General features: G+C 40.7%; 1 pseudogene; it reads right to left on the reverse strand.

Annotated features, from left to right (window-relative positions):
- Positions 1-2,740: 2,740 nt before the first annotated feature.
- LOC115142553 (uncharacterized) lies at positions 2,741-5,258 on the reverse strand (annotated as a pseudogene).
- Positions 5,259-6,794: the final 1,536 nt, after the last annotated feature.

Below are 6,794 nucleotides of genomic sequence, written 5' to 3' on the forward strand. Positions count from 1 at the left end.
TTTCTGTCGACTCCAAGATAGAGGAGTCAGTATGCTAAATGGGAGCGCCGCCTCCCTATTATAGCCTAGTGAACGCAAAATGTAACGTTAAAAATAATTGTAACATAGCGATTGTATTTAGAAGAAGTTTATCTTGCCATACATATGTAAAACATGCATATTTAGTCAAAGTTTATGATGTGTATTCCTTGTTTGCTGACGTTATCTGCCGGAGCTATTTTATTTCTCCTGACATTGCAGTAGCATTTTTTGAACGATGCATAATTGTAAACAGAGATTTATGGATATATATTGCATATTATTGAAAAAAAAATGAATGTACTGTGTAACATGTTATATTACTGTCATCTGATGAAGATTTCAAAAGGTTAGTGAAATTATTTTTCTTTTAATCCTGCGTTTGTTGATTGCATATTTTTTCCTACTTGGCTATGCTAATGAGGTATGTATGCAGTGGTGGTTGGACATAAATATGTGCTATGTTTTCGCCGTAAAACATTTTAGAAATCTGACTTGCTGGGTAGATAAATAACTTCTTTATCTTTCATTTGAGCCATTTTTCAAGCGATTCTGTGGAGGTTAAATATTTTTAGGATTATTTCTTGCGTTCCCTGCGCCAAATTACAGCTCAGGGGGGATGGGGGGTGATCCCAAAGGGGATCATGTATCCCCAAAACGTTAATTGGAAAATGCAAAAAAAAACATTTAAAAAAACACAAAAAAAACAAAACATCTTTGGCCAGTGCATACGTGAAAATGATTTCATTTGAATGAAGTGTAAACAGATTATTACAGTTACATAAGTGGCAACAGGGAAACTATGACAACATTGCCACTACTGTTGAAAGTTTTCCTTTTTCTCTCTATTTTTACCCCACATAGTTTTTTTTTGCATCGATAACGACAAAAAGCAAAGTCTCAAATTTTAAGCAACATTTGGTAAAAACATTTTTAATTTTTATTTATACACTCCATTGTATACTCCCAGGGCCACAAGCCATGTATGTTCTCTATGACAGGTTTAAAGTTCATGTTCTGTAGACCTATGACACTGACACTACATGATACATTTGGCTGTTATTAAAATATAAATCTCAATGCATTTCAGCACACTGATATCATAATTGAGGGTCTATTGCAGGTAAACATGTCACTTGATAGGCAAAATAAACACGTTTGGGAAAAAAGTGAGGGAGGAATAGGAAGTACAAAATTCTGCAGGAGCGAGCAGCATATAAGCAAAGTTGAATATAGTTCTTCATTTTGTGCATTAATGTCCTGTTTCCAGTTAGTCTAATTAACTTATTAAATACTAAATGTGATACAAGCTAAAATTAGTTATGTAAAATGTGTTTTCTACATTATGATAGCAAGCCAACAGTTTTAGCCTTCCGAAAGAATTCGTACCGTTGACTTATTCCACATTTTGTGTTACAGCCTGAAAATGTTTAAATATTTTTTTTTTAAATCACCCATCTACACATAGCCCATAATGACAAAGTAAAAACATGTTTATAGAAATGTTTGCAAATTGATTGAAAATTAAATACCTCATTGTACAAGCACCTTTGGCAGAGATTACAGCAGTGAGTCTTTCTGGGTAAGTCTATAAGAGCTTTCCACACCTCTATGTTGGCAGCAGGGTAGCCTAGTGGTTAGAGCGTTGGACTAGTAACCGGAAGGTTGCGAGTTCAAACCCCCGAGCTGACAAGGTACAAATCTGTCGTTCTGCCCCACCCACTGTTCCCAGGAAGTCATTGAAAATAAGAATGTGTTCTTAACTGACTTGCCTGGTTAAAGGTAAAAAAATAAAAATCGTGCAATATTTTCCCATTATTCTTTACAGAATTCTTCAAGCTCTGTCAAATTGGTTATTGATCAACAGTAGTGTATATTTGGCCTTGTGTTTTAGGTTATTGTCCTGCTGAATGGTGAGTTTGTCTCCAAGTGTCTGTTGGAAAGCAGACTGAACCAGGTTTTCCTTTAGGATTTTGCCTGCGCTTAGCTCTATTCCATTTATTTTGATCCTAAAATATTCACCAGTCCTTGCCGATGACACGCATACCCATAACATGATGCAGCCACCACCATGCTTGGAAAATATGAAGTGTGGTACTCAGTCATGTGTTGTGTTTGATTTGCCTCAAACATACTGTAATGCTTTGTATTCAGGACAAAGTTACTTCTTTGACCTAATTTTGTACAGTTTTACTTTAGTGCCTTATTGCAAACAGGATGCATGTTTTGGAATATTATATTCTGTACAGACTTCCTTCTGTAATTTTGGTTAGTATTGTGGAGTAACTATGTACAATGCTGTTGATCCAGCCTCAGTTTCCTCCTATCACAGCCATTAAGCATGGCCATCAGCCACCTACAATCTCTAAACTTGGCTTGTCAATTTGATCTTGGGGTGGGCTACTGCTGAAAAAGTATAGCCAACAATAAGCAGGTTCACTTATGACAATCTTTCAAATAGCGTTACCATTGCATGAACACCTGCTGTGACTATCATTAGCAAACTAATTATGCCAAAAGAAGAAAGTGTTACAGTTCAAGAGTAATCAGGACACTGGGAAGTCCAGAACACAAAGTCACAAAACTCTCATTGAGATCATCTTCTTACAACCAGATGGTCACATCTTGGCTATTTTGTGTAGATACCGGCACCGCACTACTGGATTTAGGGTACATCTCATCAGGATCATAGCATTTTGACAACCATTAGAAACAAACACCATTGTAAAGTATTCATTTTATTGAAACGTGCTCAAGTCAAAGGACTTCATATCCATACTGGGGATAGTGGAAAGTGATGCACCCTTCAGGCCACCTACAATTAGATGGCTGTAGAGACAGAAAAGACAGCCATCCCTGTAACAGGTTGAAGAAGTGTTAGTAACATGCATCTCATTGCCGTTGGGGGATGTTACAGTAAAATAACCAGCACACACACCTGACAAGCAAAGTGTTCCAGACCATTACACCAACCAGTCAACTGAATACAGAACACAATGACAGATGAGTAGGTTACAGGTTCAAGTTCATTTGGCATCAAAGCTCATACAATTAAAAGCCAAGTGTAAACTATAGTCTTCAATGCCAAAATCACCAACCTTGTTCTACAGTAGGATATTTTACAAATTCACTGGGGATCCGGGTTTCAGAGTTTTCCACTATTGTGAGCGGTCCAAGAACAGAGTTTTGAACCAGGCCCTGGGGTTCTGAGAAAAAAATATATAAATTACTTCAAGCTGCAGTCCCATCAGAACTCAAGAGTGATCAGCTCAAATGAATATGGAACTACAGTTTAGTCAGGCTTGAAATGAAGTGCCTCAAAATACCTGAATCCACACCCCTCTTCAACCGAGGCTTGCAACTCGAGTCACAGCACTTGCAGAGGTCACTTTGAGACGGGTCGTCCAGCAGCTCCCATCTATGAATAAAAAAAGTTGGCTGTTGCATTGGCACTAACGTCATTATGGTCGTTATGTGACCAATACTTACTCTCCAGTCTCTTTAATGTAGTGGCAGGCCTTCTTTTCTATATCAAAAACCTCAGGGTCCCATGCAACAAGCTTACAATGAATATACACCTGGGGTGAAATAAGAGAACAGTCAAGAGCTACAGTATGAAAACAACCCAGTCGTACCGAGAACTTGTGGTCCACTCACTTCCTCGCCTAAGGCAAACTTGAAGGACTGCAGGTAAAGCAGAATAGCAGACGAGTGGTACCTAGGCAGGAACCTGGAGTTCCCAGTCTTCCCATCTGCAAGGCAACTGAAAATGCATTGTGCAATGAGCAGACAAACAGAACTTCCATCCAGCAAATAAGCTAACTTTAAAATGTATTCAATACTTTTCAACATTTGAGTAGGCTGTTTAGCGCTAGGCAGTCAAAAACCAAAACGTGCACCCTACATGGCCATAGCCAGGTCTGGTACATACCCCTTGTTGGTGATGATGGGGTACACCAGGCTCGCAGACTGCAGTTCTGGTGTTGTGGCCGCCACACACTCCTCCAAGAGCAGCAGCAAGGGCTGATGGTCCTTCTGATCCACTGCTGCCCAGATGGGGATGAAAGAGCCCAGGGAAACAGGCTGCTCTTAGCCAGACCAGTAAGGTCTTCTACATGCAACAGAGAGGGGAAGGGGCGCAATGCTCATACGTACTGTACAGCCACAGGTTTCAACTAGCTTTGGGCAGTGTCCTCTGCTAGGAATTTCTTTACCAGGTAAGTTGACTGAACATATTCTTACAATAATTGATGTTGTATGAGTCACTCACCATTGAGGAGTGCCATGTGGAAAACCAATCCTCCATGACCCTCAGCACTACCATAGGCAGGGATAAGGAATGGGGGAATCCATCCCTCAGGTCTACATACAAGGGGGAATGTTTAGTTTAATAATGAAGGTGGCAAAGGCTTAGGAAGATTTGATTCCAACACCATTGCTAGAGTACACTACACCCAAAGAGAGCCCTAAAACTCCACTCAGTTCCACTGCATTTAAAAAAAATAATCATTCCCCTCTAATTAGGGACTGATTTAGACCTGGGACACCAGGTGTGTGCAATTAATGATAAAGTAGAACCGAAATACCTCTTAGGGTAAGAGTTGAGTACCCCTGGCATAGATGGTTACCTTATGTAAACACACTTAATATGGTGACTAATAGCAGCAGGTTTGGGCTTTCGGTTAGGTCTGTAAGTCAGGCTGGTTGAATAGATGTGTTTTTTGCCAGTCACCTGGGGAATAGAAGGAGAAGCATTAGTCGTCGCAGGATCCAAAATGGCATACATTGGGTCAAGAGTTAGACATTACCCGTTTCTTGATGGCACAGCCATTGAGGTTGTAGTGGAATGTCGCCATCCCTTCTCCCGTGGGAAGAACAGAAAATGTGGACGGAACACAGTGTCCAAGGAAAAGACGGGCGGCATGTTCAGCCAACTCTGGACTGACCTTCCATGTCACTTTAATGGAGTGTTTCTCACAATCCACATTAAATTCTAAAAATATAAATTTGATAATGTCATCATTCACATCTCAAGAGCCAACACCACAACTTGGCTAGTCTGTTGGGCGGTCAGCATGAGATAAGTAGCCTATTCAAGTTAACATGGTATCAGCGCTACATATTATGCAATATCATGCGTTCATTATTAGACGTACCTTCATTGGCAGCGCTTGCTGCTACGACAGCCAAAACAATTGCACATTGCCAAAGGAGTGACATGACTGAATGATCTAGGAGTGCCTACAAACTACAAATATTTATGGACCAATTGATCCTAATCATCTTAATTCTGAACACCCGTGAGAGGTCAAGGAGCGATAATTATAGACCTAAAAACCTACCAACATCATCACTTTTGGTATTTCCTGGTTTGAAAACATCCTTGAATTTTTATGGGTTTTAAAAGTAAAAATGGTAATAGTCACATCTTTTCCCCATAAAGTAGTCTGTAAAGCGTCTCACAAAACACGATGGACGGTCAGAATAGTGACTTACACAGGAAATAAAGTTGAATCAAAAAGATTGAACAATCTGGTTTGCTCAATTTGACAGTACCACACTAAGTGTGGATTAGGTCTTTTTTACATCGATTTAAAGCGTATTTTATGCAACAGTCAAAATGCTGATCAAGGATAAGGTAAGACCAGCCATTTAATTGGTGGCCAAGACCGCTAGTTTACATACTGAATGGTCATCTCATCACCGATCTAGCTATCTGCCGTAGCTAAATATATGAATAGATCTGAAAAGCGCTATATAGTGGGCATCGCAGCAGGCCATTGGCATACCCGTATAGAATGCAGAGTTCGCTAACGTTAACTATACTGAACCAAAATGTAAACGCCGCAAGCAACAATGAAAGATTTTTCGGAGTTACATTTCATATAAGGAAATCAGTCAATTGAATTAAATTCATTAGGCCCCAATCTATGGATTTCACAGGACTGGGCAGGGGCGCAGCCATGGGTGGGACTGGGAGAGCAGGTGGTGCAGCAATGGATTGGACTGGGAGGGCAAGTGAGCAGCCACAGGGGAGCCAGGCCAAGCCAATCAGAATGAGTTCTTCCCCACAAAAGGGCTTTATTACAGACAGAAATACTCCTCAGTTTCATCAGCTGTCAGGGTTGCTGGTTTCAGAGGATCCCTCAGGTGAAGAAGCCAGATGTGGACGTCCTGGGCTGGAGTGGTTACACGTGGTCTGCGGTTGTGAGGCCGGTTGGACGTACTGCCAAATTCTCTAAAACGACATTGGAGGCGGCTTATGTAGAGAAATTAACAGTCAATTCTCTGGCAAAAGCTTTGGTGGACTTTCCTACAGTCAACATGGCAATTGCATTTTGTATGCTATTGTATGTGTGAACGGTGGCTAGCTCCTCGAATGATCCCAGTCCCTCCTATTGTGCATCTGTTGTAGAAAGAGGCGATGATTCTCAGAACATATGTGCTCTACAAATGTTTTATTTCCTTTTGGATGCAGATGTGCAAGATGCAGAGAGTGAGTTCTGCTTAATTAAAACTACATGGTCTCCAAAGTCTATAGTCTCAATCAACCACACACAACGCAGAGTTACAGCGGTGCAGTATAGCACCGGTTACGTTGGTGCCTTCTAGACCCAGATTCATCGTTGATCGACGTCAGCTCAATCACTGCGGCGCTGCTGCTCTAGAGACTAATTATATCATTGAGGTACTCTTGCCGCCTTGTGGCAAAAATCGGAACTACAGTCTTTTTTCCTGTTTATTTTTTTGCATTGAGAGTGCTGTTTATAGTTAAC

This window comes from Oncorhynchus nerka, linkage group LG15, assembly GCF_034236695.1.
Source record: "Oncorhynchus nerka isolate Pitt River linkage group LG15, Oner_Uvic_2.0, whole genome shotgun sequence".
Taxonomy (NCBI): Eukaryota; Metazoa; Chordata; class Actinopteri; order Salmoniformes; family Salmonidae; genus Oncorhynchus; species Oncorhynchus nerka.